General features: G+C 33.7%; 1 pseudogene; it reads right to left on the reverse strand.

The window, feature by feature from the left end:
• Window positions 1-141: 141 nt before the first annotated feature.
• Window positions 142-13187, reverse strand: LOC119192425 (annotated as a pseudogene).
• Window positions 13188-19941: the final 6754 nt, after the last annotated feature.

Raw genomic sequence — 19941 nt, forward strand, 5'->3', positions numbered from 1 at the left:
TCCCATATATTGCCAAACAGAGAAGATTATTTTTTTGCACTAAAACTGCTGAACGTAAGCCTCCCGCAAGGTTTCGGACCTGACGAAAGCAGGAACTATTATACACTCCCTAAAATACGTTTAGGGAGGAAACTAAACAATTACGAAGATTTTGGTAACCTTAATCCTTACCTGTAGAGACTGGGTTGATAACTGCTTTGACATCAGGCTTGGACGTGCACCGGGCCGGTACACAGGTGCGTTTGGCGGGAGGTCTGACTCCCGGACACTCGGAGTCGCGTGCGGCCCCACTTGCCCCCCTCCACGCCTCCTCGGGTACACCACACTGTTCGCGACTGCACTCGCCTCGCAAGGACCTTGGCACTGTGCGAATTGGTAATTTAGGTCTCCCGCATATTCTGCCTATTGCTATAATTATATCACAGACAAATCGGTCGTAAGCAGTAGCGAAGTAATGCTGATTTTGAAGAAAAATTGAATTCACAATGAAAACATTGCTAGACTGCATAATACTAAATGACAGCGTTTCACACAAACTAATATAAGTAGCTATAATAAATACGTTTTATGCTCTACATATTTTTATAGAATAATTTGTTGTGACTGATTCCTTCCTAACCGAATTTCGGTCACGACGGCCGGACACATTATAGTGCACAAGTGTGTGTGCAATTCACAGGTGCATTTTCTGTTCCTTCACTCTTATAGTTCGGTGAGACGGCAATCCGACATGACCGGAGAGAGATGTATAAAATAAGAATAACAAATATATTCAGAATTATGATTCCACTTTAATAAAGGCATGTTATATGCTCAGCGATGAATACCTTAAAAACAAATCGTCTAGAAAAATGACGTAAAATGAATGATCTATATTTTCTAGAACAATCAAGTACTCCTAAGAAGTCGGGGTAAAATAAATATCAGCACAAACGTCTGTTATGATAAGAAACGAATCATCAGTAACGTCATCGGATGATCTCAGATATCCTATTGGTTTATGTAATTGTGCGATTAAACGTCTAATGTTGATGTTAATCGATACAAATGGATATGTTTTGTATTTCTGTTATTTATTAGTTTTGCAGAATACACAATGTTGCTTTTGTATTATACTAGGAAATGTGTTAAAGTATTACGTATATAGTATTCTTTAAATATTACGCTATCATCAGTCTTTCTCAAAATGGGCGTTAAGGGTAAAGATAAGTAAGAGGTCTGTAAGAACTAGGGAGCGATGAAGTGATAGCAAATTTCATCTAAATCTGTAAAGTAATTTAACTGTGATCGTATGAAACAAACGCACATAATATTATTAATGCTGTAAGTTTTAATTCAGAAAAAGTATAAAACTTATGTCACCTTATGTACTTACATATCTTTAAACAAAGTAATTTCGGCGAGCGCTAGAATGTAATTGATTTTTAAACTGAGCAGTAGATGAAATAAATTTGAGAACATGTGCGCTACATGATGTCACTTTAGCTACAAGAAAACTGTGCTTCTTAGTGAACGTTCCTAATGCAGTCATATCGCAAATATTTTTACAAGCATTACGCTGTAATACATAACTTTCGTGATTAATCCACGAGTATTAGGTAATATTTGATTTTTCTTTCAAACAATACTTAAAAAGACACTAATTAGATTTATACTAACATATTTTTATTTATTTTATAATACCGATAAGATATTTTATAATAACGTCTACTGAACCTTTATAAATTTATAAAAATTATAAGGAAAAACGAAAATCGTCAATCTAAAAAGTTTGACAACTTTATAGTTTTTTACGCCAAAGTATTAAATTAGTTCATACCTCTCCCAGTCACTGAGGTACCATGAAGGAGTGCATGTTCCTCCGCAAGCCCTCTCAGCCTCAGGACGAGGGCCTCTACACGAAGAATCACGGAGTCTTCTACCATTCCCTCCGATGCAGATCACGCCGCGCACTTGTCGACCGCCGCATTGAGCAGTGCAGGGAGACCAGTCACCTGTTGTCGCATAAAAATGTACCTTATTTATAGCTAGTATGAAGTATTTTTTATTTATGATGATTACATTCATTGTTGTTACCAACCACAAAATTAACTAAACAAAAACATCAAATCCTCTATTAACGTTATGATAATAATTTTTATTTGTGAGTAGTAAATAAATATAAAAGTCTCTAATTTCATTTATCTAAAAAAATATTTCTAATAACACAAAACTGTGTAGCCGGTTTAAAGTTTTAAATTTGTTCAGCTCCTTTGTGGATTGTACAATCGACTTATACATCAATTTAGAAGCAATAAAGTTTAATTTTCGATCAAAATCGTAATGAAATTGACTGTAAATTTCATAATTTTGATATAGTTTAAGAATGTATTCTACATAAATTGTATTTTATTCAATAGGCACCTAAAAGAAACAAATATTCCTACAGAAATACTTGTATAATATTGTGAATACGAATTGGATCCTTCGTGTGATCTGTAGTTATTTAATAAAATGACAACAATATACATAATTTACAACTGAAAAACAGTACTATTAATAACACAGAAGAACAAACCCATTGTAATGGAAATTAGACGTCCGTGACAGTCTAGAAGAAGATAAGGTTATTTAAATTATAATATTATATGTAATAATTCGCTTTTAGAATATCATTTATTGTTTCCCTAGGGTTTATATAATACTGCGAAAAGAGAATCGGCTTGTCACTCCACCGTCATAAATGGTATTAAAATTAATTTAATTAATTTAATAACATCATATTAACATTATAGTTTGTAAATCTATTAATATATGAGGTTTTGTACAGGCTGACATAAATAGTTGTGTTGATTGGCAAGAGATAATCATCTCTTGTCAATCGATACGCCATTCCACTGGCCTTAGGTATAGTGGAATCAATTTGCTGTGGCCATTAAAAAAGGCACCTCCTGATGATTATGTTGGCACTACTTGAACATAAACTCTATTATCACCTGAAAACCACTGCGCGTCGCATTGCTTTCTGACCGAACAAGTTTGCGTGGCCTCTGGAGCTCGATGTGCCGAGCAGCCGCTGGGGTCGGCGCAACGCACACCACGTGATTGCACCCCACCACCAACGCACCATCCTGCACGCACTGGAATATCGAACAATTTTAAATACTCATGGAATACCTTGCAAATATTCTCTTTTTGTTTTGTTAGTATATTGCGCTGGCTAGATTTTAACAATACGACCAGAAATACAGCTATAATAATTCCTTTATTAGTTTAATATCTCCGAAATTGTACAAAGTCAATCACAAATACCTCAGACCATTCTGTATACAGCCATCCTCCACCAGCGTTGAAGTTGTACGAAGGTGCAGGTGTACTAATAATATCGTTATCAGTGAGATTCGTTGCGAGAGATATGACAGGGCCTTCTCGAAAGTTATCGGTTCGGTTCTCTAGGGCGCACTTGGCGCCTAGAGTCGAGACGGGGTACGCTCGGAGTGACCGCGGTACCATCGCAGTTGGGAATATCACATGCCTCGGTGCTCGGAGGCATTGGAAGAGGGCACTTCTGGTCGCTGATCTGAAAACAATATCTTTGTAAATTTTCTACCGCATAGAACTGACTGTTATCATCATTGACGTGGAATAATCACCTTCTGTTATGCCGCGGGCGTGATCCTGTACGCAGCCTACGATCCTGGTTCTATGTGCCGGACCACACACGGGGCAGGGACCCCAGGCAGCGGCTCTCCAGCGTGGGGGACAAGGAGCACCTCCACATCTTCTCCGGCGAGCAGGCGGCGCCGCCCCACTGCAGTGCGCAGGAGACACCTCCTTGTCCTCTTTATCTCCCAATTCAGCACACTTATATTTCCCAATCTGCAGTCCTCCACCACAACTCCTAGAACACTGCGTGAAAGACAGTATCTTCCACGCAAACTTCCTGTCTCCAATAACGTTGCTCTCCACTTGGGATTGACTCTCTAAGTTATTGAAGTCTGGATGACCAGATAAAGAAGGCTGCGATTTAGCGAGGTCTCTCTCACGTAAGTGTCCGCGCTATGGTGACGATGGTGATGCCTCGGCATTTGATGATGTGGAGCGGGATTAGCTGTTGGTATGTCGTTGCTTGTGTCATCTGGATCCGAGTCAGTTAAATATTCGTATTTTATGTTCGGGTTCGGTTGAGTGTACAAAATCTGAAATGGTTGGTAATTAATCTTTCTATTTTTAAATTATGGCAATGTATTTATTATGATCGCTTTGTGACATACCATAACGTCGATGGGATGGTGGATGGGCCCGTGCGCATATACGGTGTCGAGTCCATTGCCACGGGAGTACACGAAACGCGCGCCCGCCGCCTCGTAAGTGCCCGGCGCGCTAACCGCGAACTCACCGTTCATTATGTACGAGCCATTCGTTACTTTTAATGCTAAAACAAACAGAGCCACTTTAACCGATTGATGAAGACTATAAATTGGTACCCTCATCAAAACCGTTGCCGACTGCGTCATGCAAATAATTAAGCACCAATTGCGGAGTCGACTACCTCCATTTATCTCACAATTTGCGGTGTAGGCGCCTCTATTGAAGCGTTGTGCCGCGGTTCGCGTGTGCAATTCCGATTAATCGATTCGACATCGATCTTTGCACTGGCGAACACTTCATCTCTCGATTAAGATCTCTATTTGTGACCTACTATTCGTGATCTACAACATGCTACCAATGAAAATCGATATTGACATCGTTACGAATTAAACGATGTGTTACAAGGCCGAACAATTTTCGTGTGTATTGATTGTGATTTTTATGATTTCGTGTCACGTTGTTTTATTTGAATTTATGAGACACAATATTTTGATTATTAAACCGTGATTTGGGGTTCAATGCTAGTTTGATTGTGTACTAACCTATGTAGTTTTCGCTGGGTACAACTTCGGAGACGTTGAGCCGGCATGCCCCTCTAGGTACGGTTACTACGTAGGAGTACCCTAGTGGAAGCTGTGGCCGTGAAAACAACCCAGACACCAGTCGCCGGCCGCAGTGTATCTCGCGGGACGTCGTAGACGCTAGGACGCCCTCGCGACCGACTACCTGTGTGCAAAAACAAACTCTACGTTAATAATGATTAATTTTAAACGGTACATGTTCTGCAGCATAATAAGTTTATTTAATGTATAAATATGTTTACTTTCTAAAATAAATGCCAAAAAGTAGATAATAAAGATAAGTTCAAAATAGACTTTTTTATACCAAACTGCCTATACTTTATGTTCAAAATATTTACAGTCTCTATATTTTACCCATTACAACGTATTTATCTATAAAGATACATAAATTTACTTTATAGTAATTGGATACTATTAAGAAACTGATAAGTTTTATAATAAAAATCCGATAGGTACATAGTACTAAGACTGTCCTATCACTGTATTAAGTAGTTAAAAATTAATTAATCTGCATTATGGGGACTAAAAAAATCACTAGATTCTCGGTATATAATCTTTTTGAATGTAATCTATGTCATTCAATATATGATTATAATTATAATCCATCAGTTACTATATTTTTATTATCAGATTATAAAAATGACGTTGTAGTTAGTCTAATAAAATAAAAATATTACCTCGCTCAAGTTACATGATATCCGAACACAAGAGTTGAATGCATTATTATTTAATTCCACCGAGCATTGTCTTACTGAATATTTTAGCATGCGGTTCTGAGAGAATGGCTCGTTGTGGGAGAAAATGCAAGCGAAAAAATATTGAAATATATTTCAGAGATCATGTCGTAAAAAAAACGCACATTTTAACTGAATTTAAAAACGTTATCTGTATGACGAAAATTATTAACTTCAATGCTATATTTTTGAAACTTTAACGATATATGGACGTATATACGCAAAAAGGAGGCTCTGCGGGTGGAATCCCACAGTATGGTCGGAAATGAGCCGAGTATGCCAAATTCGTCTATAAGGTCTATCTATAGTTTCGATTAGTATAAACATTTTAGAAAAAAAATAATTAATTTAAACTTTTTATTAACAGAATATAAAATACAATATAAATGAGCAAAAATACGATTTAAACTTCTATCTTCATTATCTCAAAAGTGTTATTTTGTGGGTTAGATCTTTTTACGAATCCTACGTAAAAATACAAATTATTTGTAAACAAGGCACTTTTTCATGTCAAACCCTAGTCTATAGGATATAAAATGACCCTTAGAGATTATCTGATTACGTAATGGCCGTCTACCATTACCAACATATTCCGATAAATTACGAGTATAATATGAAGTTAAATGAGAAAGATATGTTTAATGGCTGCCAGGCGTAGCGAAATGTGCAACTTAATCTGCCCATCGAGGTAACACCGTTGCTTGTTCATTGGATTTAAATCTAATTTAACACCAAGGTACAGAACAACCGTATTAAATAGTGTTATAGATGATCGCGCGTTTAATTTCACCCTGAATTTAATAAGTTATCTACCGAAAACATTACGGGAACATTCATTCCCGGATATTATAGTCTCAATTTAAGTTTTATTTTGAATTTGATATCTTTGCCGATATATATAATAAATCATTTATTTAGTTTTTATAAGAAAATAAAAAAAAACTAACCAAAATCTTGGTTTCCAATTTAAGATCTATTTTGTAGAAAGGAAAACGTAAATTTTGTTAAATCTACTACTAAATCCGATTAAGATGGATCAACATTGGGTAACGCTAGATATTTTAATACAAATGTACGTAAATATTAAGTTTGTTCATATTTAATAGTTATCATATTTTTTATTTAATAAAGTACAATGGTATGTCTACAAGTCTTCCTATTAGTAAAAGGACATTAAAGACAAACTTATATAATTTTATTTTAGGTGTCATAACTCATGCCTAGACACCGATGTTTGAACAAGTTGATCCTATTATTTGTTTACATATTACTTTATTCTTAAGTAATGTTGAGCAGTAAAAGCGCTTGACCTAAAAAGAAATTCGACCAAATCAATACGTGATATTTGATGAATGTAACATATTTTCACTCAAATAAAAGCAGTTAGCGTTTCAATTCGACTACAAACAACTCTCTCAATAATCATTTATCACGATTAACAATACAGTATAGAGTGTTACAAGTTTATATTATCTAAAATACACACATGAAAATTGATTTTTTTTTAACAACTTCATGCAGTATGTAATAGAATAATTAATACTATAAATTATGTAGGAATATAAAAATGTACTTGCGCAAAGGCATAATATACTTAAATCATTTTATAAAAATCTTATAAAGTCTTATATACGTATTGTAAATTATAAAATTATATACTTTTTAAACATACACACACACACACACACAACATCACGCATTTATCCCCGAAGGGGTATGCAGAGGTGCAACTAAGGCACCCACTTTTCGCCAAGTGTGTTCCGTCCCATGATGTGATAGGGGGCGAGCCTATCGCCATATCGGGCACAAATTCCAGACTCCGGGCTGATACTGAGCAGAAAAACCCAAATATCACTTTGCCCGACCCAGGATTCGAACCCAGGACCTCAGAGCGCTGTCGTACCGTGCATGCAGTACAACTACGCCACCGAGGCAGTCACTTTACTTTTAAACGATACTTTTAAACGACTCCACTAAACCCTCAAACTTAAATAAATTGAAATAAACTTCGCAATACGTTGTTCATATGTCATGTATTTTTACCTATTTCAATACTCATACAAATATTTAAGACATGATAGACTATCTAAACGTAATATTAATTTAATTTAATATGATGCCAGCATGTCTAATGTGCTAGATAAAAGCGACGTCTATTGAAAATTTCACGATTATCAAAGCTGATAACTTAATTGTGAATAGACATTGTAAATATATGATAGTATTAATCATTCAGATTACATTATTATAACACTAATATGATGTTATGATAAGTATAACATTAGACTTGACCGTCTAATATTTAGAACAACTGATAAAAGGTAAATAGTGTTTGATTAAACATTATGTAATAGCGGAAATCGATATTGTAATTGTCTATTACTTTTTTATATCTATGAGTAACAATAACGAATGGCTGCTTATAAGTAATAGCAATAATACCTAGACCTCAGAATTGCTGGATCTATTTTCATCGTTCTATAATTTAGATATAGGTATAATGCAAACCGAAGGCTACTTCCGCCCCTTCCACTTATTTCACTCGATGGGATAGGCGCAGCATACTTTTTTTTAATTATATTGCAGAAAGGATTTGATTTGGTTTTATGGCAGGCCATGTGCCTAACGCCTCCTCGGGGGAAATCTTACTAATGTTATAAATAGAAACATTTTTAAATGTTTGGATATTTGTTATAAGTAAACTCAGAAACAGCCGAACGGATTTGAGTGAAATTTAACTGACAGGTACGCCATTTCTTAGATTTAAAAATAAGCTACTTTTTATCCCAGTAATTTTCACATTATATGGGAAATAATATTTTATTATCCGATTTTTTAAATAGATGGCATTAGTGTCGTCTAGATTGCGCTGTAAACCTCTATAGTTTTTTAAGGACTATCATAGCAGGAAAACATTTCAAGCTGGCAAAACTACGAGCAACACTTTTTATTAAATATTCTCATAAGCCCATAACAATCAATCAGCCAAAACTGATTCACACGCTAATTAAAACTGACGCGTTTCATCAATGGTATCCTGCACATGGTCGGTACCGGTATTCACATCGTTTCATAACATTAATGTGACACTAATGCGTGTTTGACATTAGTGGATGGTTATATGCACTTTTACGAGCCCACTGTATAAGATAAACGAATCCAAGCGATGCAACCTCGATGCGAAAAGGCTTGTTAATTAAGATCTGTGTGAATCATAAGATGCGTCATAGTGCCCTCTGTGTCAAGGAATGGGGTTGTTATATAGGTTAGGCACATGTTATCTATAAATAAGTGGATAACATTTAACCGAACGTAATTTATAACCGAAGATAATTTTACGGACGCGCTGAAAAATGTTTTTATGGTGGTGATAAATTAAATAAATTACATGTTAAGAGTTTGTTGAAGGTACTAGAAATGTTATATGTGAAGTGATGAAGTTTTTGATAATGCGACGAAAAGTAAGGGATCATTTTATTTTGGTTGGTTATGTGTTATTTTGGTTCTTTTGAAGTCCTTGTTACGGATATTTATAGAACCATCACTGTTGCGTAATAAATAAGATTATTATAAATTGTATTATGGTTCATTGAAGTTTAAAAAGAATCTCATGTGAGTTCTCTCGACAACAAGACCCATTTGAGTTTAGAATTTTAAATCTATAAACAACGCGCATTTCTAATAATAGCGGTTTGCTAACATTCAAATAGATCCATAAGAATCTAGATATAAATAAAGCAGAAAAACAGTTCTGAAGTACGTGTATTTCCCTACTAAATCAAACATGATTGATTAATATAAGGTAGCGAGGTTTAATGCATCATCAATGTTTAAGTAATCAAAAACATTATACGCCCCCATAAAAGCCCACTCATTATTGTTTCGTTCGGCCGATTACAACTCGCTAGTAGTTAAATCTATAAAATATGAGTGTTGTCAGCTATATAAAGAGCTTTGCTATGACCGCCATGTGGTCAATAAAAATTGTACGCTTCCAATTCGAGTTGAACACTTTAATACTAATTTAATTCTCGTTCTCTGCAGTTCATTTAATTTAATAATAGTGATGAAATATTTGTATCATGAATATTTTACTCATTCTTTATAACTGAGGTTTCCTTTTTTTTCATCTGACGTTACCCTGGACTATTTACAGGATCTATAGTACTGTTCCAATGCTTTCGCTTCGCCAAATATAGATCGTCTTCTCGGATATTTTCTTCGTAATTTTATTCGATATTTAATTGTTATTACACCAATTGATTACATGCACAAAAGGTAATACTATTGATTACACGTAACAGAACCAATGAGTAAGTTTCCAATTCATATTTGAACTCAAGTGTCCAAATTGGAACATCAGCCTGTTGCGAATCATTGTACATGATTAAACAGGTACCTATTTAAAATGAGGTCACTAACAGGTTCTATCGTTCGTATAAATTTCACTCTACAATCAGTCGTCTAGATTCGACGCATATGTTACTTTATTACTTTCAATTGTTTGTCGTTTACGGTTACGAGTAACAGACGCGTAGACAAGGCCAAAACATTTAGGGTGTGCTATACTTTGCGAACATAAAAGATGCTGCACACGTCATCAGAGATATGGCAAATGAAGAAAAGTCTAGCGCGAATTAAATATACGACGGCGCCTAAGCGACACTCAGTAATTAGTATGGAAGGGTGTGTGCATAGCCGAGGTTACATTTATTGTGCTAACTAGACCAGTCGTTGACTTTTCATTATCATACACGATGAGGTTCGCACAAGGAATTATAAATTTATTGGCTCAGTCGCGTCCCCGGCGTGGCTGCATCAAATATTCCTTGTTCTAATTTAACTGTATTCACTCTGGGCCGAGCCTGTAACGCTTAATACATGACAGGTTACGGAACAGGATTTGTCCTGAAGGCCTGCTGGTTCGTGTCCGCTAGCTATATTCGGACCGGACTGCTCCATCTCAATTCTGACAACATTATGCTCGCACTGAATTGTAATTGAATGCTTTATTTGACTCCAGGAATTAAATATCTAGACAATATTGATGTTGGCTGAAACGAAGACAATGGAATTCCTTTAGGTTATGACGTGAGTATAAAATTTATGGAGCCGAAAATTCAGGTCGAGTGAACAGCTGAATCAGATAAATGGTATACTAAATTAGCCATACATTAGCGACAACAATAACAAAGGTGGCTAGGGAGTGCGACGAAGCGACTATGCAAACACTCGCATACACCACACAAGTGGGTCGCAACTAGTTTATCTTGTAATACAATAACGTTTCTGATTTAGCATCGTTTATTGATGAACGTAAAACAATGAGGCACGAAAACAGGACAAGATTTTAATTTACAAAACACACATTTATATCTCGCAGACACGTCTTAACTAATGAGGTTTTATTAGAAAACGAATCCTCCGACTACACAGCTAATGCCATGTCGAGGATTGGGATATTAGTAAAAAATTAACAATATTTAATACTTGTTCCACAAACATTTGTCCACCAATAATAAATGAAAAACTCGTGACTGCACAATTCGTAGTTTGCGCGACGTCTACGTGATATCCGTTTGTCAAATCTAAACAAATCTTACGAGCAGAATGGCGCCAACATTCTTTCTGTGTATCGTAAGCGAACGCGTCACTATAATCATTGACCCATTCCATAACCGACCTGGTATTTTTCATGATAATGTTGGTTTCCTGTCTATAAAATTGAACAAACTGCTTCAATGTCGTGTTTTAATTGTGGTAATGGAATTATAAACGCATATCTTAGTATCATTGCGCGCATCGTTTATGATGGAATGTTAGATCTCATTAAAGATACCATTAATAATTGTAAGGAATTAACTGCTGTGAGTTATGTAAGTTTATCAATATCATATGATCGTGTTATCAAATACAATTCTATTGTAATTAAATACATTACAAATTTGTGAACAATTTTTTCTCGAATGGTGATGTGTCAAAGTCGAAAACTTCCTTACTCACAATAATTAAAATACTTTTTGATTAAGGCATTTTGTATCTCGGGAATTCCCCGTATACTGTTTTAAACATAGAATAGAATTGCATAACAATCTAGATATGAATATTCACCATATTGATTCAGTGATAGCCGTATAGCGCCTAGATCTAATAATAGAATGCAGCGAAAACTGGGCGAACAATATTATGACTTATTTATTGACGTAAATAATACGAGTACTCGCTCAATTGTTCTTTGTTGTGTTTTGTACATAACGATTAAACGATATGTATTCATTGTTCGAAAATTTTTGTGTTAATGTGACACGAACTGTCCACATATTTATTAAATCGAACACCGTGGACTTAAACCTATCAAGTGGACATTTATTCATACTTTATAACTGTTATAACATGTATCTAATCGCAAAAGAAAACGCAACAAATAGTAAAATAAACAACTTACCAAAAAGATCGCCACAGAAGACACCAAAATAATGTTGACCACTTTCATTTTCACTTTTTCCACACAATTTTATAATAAAGATTACACTGATATTACACAGTTCTTAAACTAGACAAATGAATATTTTGTCAGTAAAGAATCGTTCGTAGTTAATATGTTATTTGACACTATCTTTTATTGATGTTTAAAACTGATAAAATGATCTTAGTGACCTGCGTACAACATTTATTTCCTGAATGAATGCATCTCTATCAAAACGTACAAATTGATTTTATATCTTAATAATATTGATAAAGCAACTTTTCATTGTTAATAACTGTTGATAACCTACATTCGTTTTTCGGTTATAGGTACATTATTATTAGCAAAATTTAGGTAGCGGCTACACCCGCTCGCATTTCTTTGAAGAGTGCGTATAATTTTGACAATGATTCTGTTTCATTGTTTAACGATAAAATTGCGTTTAATTAACACAAAGAAAATAATGGTTATAATATTAAACTGATTAAACACTGTTCCAGAACTACGCGTTATCCTTTTATTAGAAAATATAAACATGTCTGTTAAAAATGGCGTCCAATGAAATATAAACAGCAAGTTATTTTTGCACACTTTATAACTAAAGCTTGACCTTGTCAAATTTATTGTATAAAAATATAAATAAATATTGCATCCGACCGTGAGTGATGCTAAATCTAGAAATTAAATATGCAACTCTGCTGCATGTTGACACAAAACGATAAGAAGGTCTATGCACTATCCTAACAATAGTTTATTTACTATCGATTGCATGGATATCGCATTAGCGTAGATTCTACGAAATTCGCAATCATATCGGTCGACAAGGATACGTGAAAATAGCAAAGATTACCTGTTGGTTGTAAAAAGCCACATTCTTTCGTAATTTTCTTATACAGATAGGCTATGTGTTAATAAAACATTGAGCTAAAGTCAACATCTGAAGGAGAGATAACCACAACTGAGATACCGACGCGTCTCGTGTTTGTAACAGCGATTCGGAATATTTTTTTGATTACGTTCATTAATGATTGCTCATTATTTTACTTGCTTTTCTTTATTTACATTTTATAATAATTTTTAAGTGCGTTAGGTGTATTAGAAATTTATTTTATAACGTTTAATAAGTATATTTTAAGAACCAACAGTATACAAACTTTTAATATAAATTACTTTGATAGTTTTACGGATTAGTGCTCATGCCAAAGTATAGGAATACAATCTAGTTTCATGTTTATATATTTTATATTTTTTTATAGTTTTTGATTGTACTCTGTTTTGCGTCTTAATTTAATAAATAAATGCCATTTCTCAGAAATGTTTATGTTTATTGAGTTATTCTGTAGTAGAGCCGTTTCAAAAGTCTGGTATCAGAATTCTATAGAACAATCACAACGTCTACATCATAGTATCAGTTTTACTGTTTTATTTTTTATTCTTAGTTGGGTTGCTAGCTCGTTCACTAAATCAGCTTCGTTATTTTGTTCCTTAAACTAAGACAACGCACATATAATTCTTACATGTATAAAGGTAGCAATAACAAATGGATATTTTTTATAATTTCCATATAACGTCGTGTTCACTACTTAGCGATAAATATTCGCAGAATGGAATGTTTTAAGTAAACGCTGTCACATGAGTAGGTATTTTGTAGAAGACAGAAGAGCATTCTCGGAAACGCTTGATTACATGAATATCCTCTTTTTAATTTTATTGCTTGTAATGTATCGCTATTTGTAAGCATACTACTAATAGGTCTATGTCTGTATTCGCCCTTACGATAAAATAATACGCACATTATTCAAAACTTGACTTAATTACCCACAAATCATTCGCATATTCCAGAAAATGTTAAAAATTAAATCACAAAAACTTTTATGAGATTTTCGTTGATATCATTAAACCTTTTCAAGGGCGGGCCGTAGTGAAAAGCAAACAACTTTTACAACATCTTTAAATAGAGCCACATATTGGTACGTTATGTATGAAGTTCATCGTATATTTTGCGTCATAGATTTTATTTTTAGTTTTAATCACACGTCGATACAGAAGGTTAATAAAACAGTATCTTGCCTGCGTAACATTTTTTCCGACTGACCTAACTATGATATTATCCACGCCAGATAATTGCGTATCTCAGTTCTTATATAGGATTACGTACGCTTGATTTGTGTAAAAAATATTGTCAATAAGTTTAATATGATCTTGAAGGAACTTTGCTAATACCTGGATTTGTCTAGGAATAACGTAAATGACAAAGTATCAATAACAGTCCCCCGTGACCATGAAGGCTGCAAAGTATTCGAAACGTCGGGAGAAAATAAAATACTAACACCGCGATAGAATCCGAAAATTAGTTTAATTTCAAAGTATCAATAATTAAATAAACAATTTTAAATACTTTTATCAAAAATGTATGTTATCCAAAATCTAATGGAAAATGATTTATACAAATCCACATTATAATGGAAAGATACACTAGCTTTAATTTTTTTAGAAAGGGGTTGCTGTCAAATAACATTAAGGCAATCCTGATGTCATTGCGTGTCACTGGCTCTACCGCTCCATGCGTGAGAAAGAAAAACACGATAACCCCTGATGAACCATATCACACCCCAATTTTTGCTCATAACATTTCAAATATGAATAACTGAATTATTTCCAATCAATTTTGTTGCTGATTTCACAAAAGTATTTATTTTTCTAATTATTTTTATTACATATAATATAATGTACAATATCAAACTTGGGAAACTATTAGTTCAGTCATAATATGTCACGAATTTAATTCATACAAACAAAAACCAAGTTGCATATAATTAATTACAGCCATAGTACTGAGAGAAATGTTCCGTACTCGTACAGATGTTAGACGCTTATTGATAGTACGGTATTCGTTTCAATACGGGATTCGAACTCGTGCTTCTAAAGTTACAGTCATTCATTCTGCTGCGCGGCGGACTGTCAAATCGTCTAGTTGTAAATTATTGCCCTCATGTTTCACGTCGCGAGGTGTTTTACTTTTGACAGCGAACTTCCTGGCAAATATGTTGTAATTTTTCTGTTCGGACTGCCGAGATGAATGTCCGCAGGTTCGAATCCCTCTGACTTTTCTAAAAAAATCATGTGTGTATTCTTTGTGAATTTATCGTTCGCTTTAACGGTGAAGGAAAACATCGTGAGGAAACCTGCACATCTGAGAAGTTCTCTATAGGAATTTCGAAGGTGTGTCAAGTCTACCAATCCGCACTAGGCCAGCGTGGTGGACTAAGGCCTAATCCCTCTCAGTAGTAGAGGAGGCCCGTGCTCAGCAGTGGGCAAGTATATAATACAGGGCTGATGTTATTATTATTATAATATTATTTTCTGTTCCAACGTAAAACCAATGATATTCCACGTAAAATTCATTTCGTGAATGAGCGGTACAATTTTATAGTGAGTTTCTTGGTAAAGTTGTAATTTTTCCGATCTAAACGTCTTGACTCTTGAATGAGTGGTCTGAATGAGCAGTTCTAGCTTCTGGCGGACCGCCAAACCGCTGATCACTCTGTTTCCATACGTCTAATCCGTATTGTTGAGAATTCCTTTGGAAACTCATAAATCAGTTCGGCATTAGCGCGTTAAAATGTTTGTAACTTTTTTCAGCCATTTTAATGGAACAGTCGTTAAATTATTTTGATGTGGCCAACGCGACCACTTTACTTTTTGTAACATCTTTATAATAATATTATGGCTAACAGATTTAACGGCTATTTTATATGCTTTGCGTATGTTGTCACAAGTTTATTTATTTTGTATTTCATAATCGTGCACCATCGCATATATGAATAAATTTACTGTTTTATGTCACGTTGGTAGTTCTTTTATTGTTTGTCATATCTATAAAAATGTTGTAAAGTTATTACACTGTGGAAACTGTACACACAAAAGAACATATTTATCGCAGCCAAAAGTGACAACCGAGTCACAGTGTCTGATTGTTTGGGTAGTTTCGATTAAGGCTGAGTTATTTTATTTGTATATAATTTAGGGTTTTTATAAAATAATCAAACAGCTCAAAAAGTTTAATATAGTTTTTTTATAAATTTCTTCAAGCTCCCATATTCTGAAAATGTATTTATTAAATTTCTAAGTTTAAGTATTTATCCATGAAACATATTTGCATTGATTAATTTCTCCCATAATATTAAAGCTTTATTCATTGCCAAAAAATATTTATTTATAAACAAACATAATATATACAAATGATATTGAAATATATGACAAAGAATTTGATAGGCGCCAGATATAAAATTCAAATTGCGAAAACACGGTTTCGATTATCATAAAGACGGAATATTAAGCATTTATGTAGTTTTTAAGTTTCATGGGCCAAACCCATGTGTAAATTATTTTATAAATTTATCAATTTGTGAATTTTATTACAAATATCGATCGCTATCACATTATTTTATCGATTTATCTATATTATCGTTACGTTAAATAAAATCAGATGCTAACATGTATAAAATGTGTATTTTTTATTACTTTATCACTGTATGTTACGATAACATTTATGTTTTCATAAATTAAAACATAAAATACCTTATCCAGAACAAATGTAATTGTTATCAGCAAAGTAACCAATTTAATTTTCCCAAATAATTTAATTTACAGATTTAACAAAAAATATCCTTTTTTTATATTTTATTTTAGTATAAATATGTTTTTTTTCGTACGCCCAAAACTGTCCTTTGTAGTATTATCATCTCCATCCAATGGTTGTGCGGTAGAGATCGCCTCGAGCGGTAAGACCGCCATTTGTACCAACGGTGTTTAAATTATTTCCACTATATGTATATATATTTGTTTTTTTTTTATATTTATAGTGTACAATAAAGTTTTTAAATATATAAATATATTTCGATAAACAAGGAAACATGTACAAATTAATTAGAATCGATAAAACATGAACAAATATAACTGTAACAATGTGTTGCGTGCAGTCCCTAATCAAATCTTATACTACCAACAATTCTGATCCCAATTGAACGCAACTTCCCCTTAACAAACGGGTTGAGCTTTGTTAATTGCCATGTCGATGCTTCGATAGAAAGATGATAATACCCTGATAGGTGTGGCCTAAAATTACTTTAAGATTTATTTCTAATAGAATATAATACCAATTTTACCTGACGCAGTATCAAAATGTGGAAGGTAATTTCCTCTGACACTTAATAATGGTTAATCTAGAGATCGAAATAGACTAACCTTACGTTTATATCAAACGGGATTAAATCTTTAAAAATTAACGAAGTCTTTCAAAGAATCGTTGTGTATTTTTGTTTTAATTATTTTATATAAATCTAGATTTTGCTCGCAGCTTCGACCGCGTGATGGAATTCTCCGGGGTAAAAGTCCGTTATATATTTTCCGGGATAGAAAGTAGCCTATAACCTTCCCAGGGTCAACCCTACGGTACATCATTTTTGTTTAACTCCAATGGTTTAGGCAGCGTACGCCAAGATAGCATTTTTTCCGACTTACTTGATATGTATTGTTATATTATGATCAAATTACACAAAATCATTATAAATTTTAGCCTATGTGTTATTCTGATGTATAACCAATATTACTGTAAAGTTTCATCCAAATCCGTTCAGCACTGTTTTCGTAAAATAGGAACAAACATACCTCCATCCATCCTCACAAACTTTCGCATTTATAATATTACGAAGATAACTCTACGTGATTATCATTAAATCCGAGTGATCGATAAAAATCTCGTTTGTTGAGGAAAGTAGATAAAACAGTTCTTATATATTTAAATTAAAGTAGATAAAATAATATGGAGCATAATAAGATTCAAATATAAGACGAGATGAATTGTTTATAGCCATATTCGTGTGGGCACATGACCGGTTTAATTAAGTGATTTTACATATTTCGGTTAGTTTCTGTCAAAATAAGGTATTTATGGTAATCGCTATGATTTTAGCATAAAAATGACAACGAATGTGCAAAGGAATTTTGCGAGGCGGAGGTCTGACGAAACGAGGCCTCTTTTATGTTCATCAAGTATCAAGAAATGTCTCATTTTCACATCCAAGTTCGTTTTTTATAACATACATTAGTATGATGGTATAATTAGTATGGAAATTTAGAAAGAAATTTGACATTTATTTTTTTTATATTACTTTTAACTACAAACGGATGTTCAAACGACTTTATAATATATTCTAATATATAAAACTGAAGAGTTTGTTTGTTTGTTTGAACGCGCTAATCTCATGAAGTACTTAAATGTTTTTTATTTTCACTAATAGGAAACTACATTACTCATGAGTGCTATAAACTACTTTTTATTCGGTGAACACATTAAGCGGGACTTTTATCCGGAAAAACATTTTCACGCGGGCAGAGCCGCGAGCATAAGCTAGTTATTAATAAGAAGTATGGTGTACCGTTTCGTATCAGATAAGGAATTCAGTAGAATTTTATTAATAACCTAACACCTAGCACGAGTCGCCTCGGGTAATTTTTAACATGTATTTAGGATTTTTTCATAAGATAATCACACGTTTTGAGACGTTTGTGGCGATGTCGGACATTTGAATTATGATGCGGAAAATACGTAGGTTTCGAAACAACCTTGTCTATGAGGAATGTTCTTTAACATGTCAATAGTAATCAGAAGGGAGTACGATATGACCTTCGAGGTAATGAGACAAGAAATGACGAAGAATTTACAAATATCATTCTGTCTTTGGAAATACATCGTAATATTGACAGATACGCATTTTAGATTTTCCGTCACGGCTTTGATATCTGTAAATCTAAAAGGTCGTCAATAAATCTATTTTAAAACGTTTTTACATTTTCCTTGTTCCTGATAATACATTAACGATAAGTAACCTTGGAAGTAACGTAGTTTCTGATCTGTTTATATCTCGTGCAAAATTGACATAAAGAGATAAAGCGGGCCCTTACAACCGATTTGGGGCGTGCAAACTGTTATGTTTTAGGGCGCCAGCGAGGACGCGGTAGGTAAACTTTTGTATTTTATATATTTTGTAATTGGCCCATTTTTTTATCTTTCGCTTGTCATAGATTAAATAATAAACGGCTTGTTGCGACACGAAGCTACAAAGCTGAATAGCTCGGTTCTATCTCGATGCGTATTCAAATTAGCGTGACGTTTTGCCCACACGCCGTGATGGACGATTTATCGCTAGCCAGTCTTGTTTTCTTACATTTTTTCTTCAGTTTTTCAACACTTTATTCATATACTTTACTAATGAGAAGGAAATATGAAGAAATTGCACATTTATTTCAGTATATATCATATCTAATGCTTAATATATTAAAAATAATCGTAACTTTTAATACAATTATTAGAGTGAAATATAATGTATAAAATTTTTTGGTGTAAACATTCTGTTGAATAAACTAATTTTATCTTCTACAATATATTTAAACCTCTTATTTTTAAGGCCAAAGGTATTTTTGCAGTATTGAAATAGTTTATTACCTAATTCATTTTACTGTGAGCTTGAAATCGACAAAGAATTCGAATGTTTCACATTCACAATTAAATTTTATTAGTGATCTCACGTTTCTTAACCATTTGTTAGACATAAATTTAACAATTCCCAGTACACGCCTACTGGTATTACGTAACAACTGATACCATCAAATCAATATCATCTTTTGTATCAAAATTTAAAATACATAACAAATAAATCATGTTATACCTTGCTCGAAAGTAATTCTGCGTGATATTTTTAGAATTAAATTTTGTTTCATCTGTAATCTGTATTGTAATTACTTTTTA

This window comes from Manduca sexta, unplaced genomic scaffold (assembly GCF_014839805.1).
Source record: "Manduca sexta isolate Smith_Timp_Sample1 unplaced genomic scaffold, JHU_Msex_v1.0 HiC_scaffold_2774, whole genome shotgun sequence".
In the NCBI taxonomy this organism is placed as follows: domain Eukaryota; kingdom Metazoa; phylum Arthropoda; class Insecta; order Lepidoptera; family Sphingidae; genus Manduca; species Manduca sexta.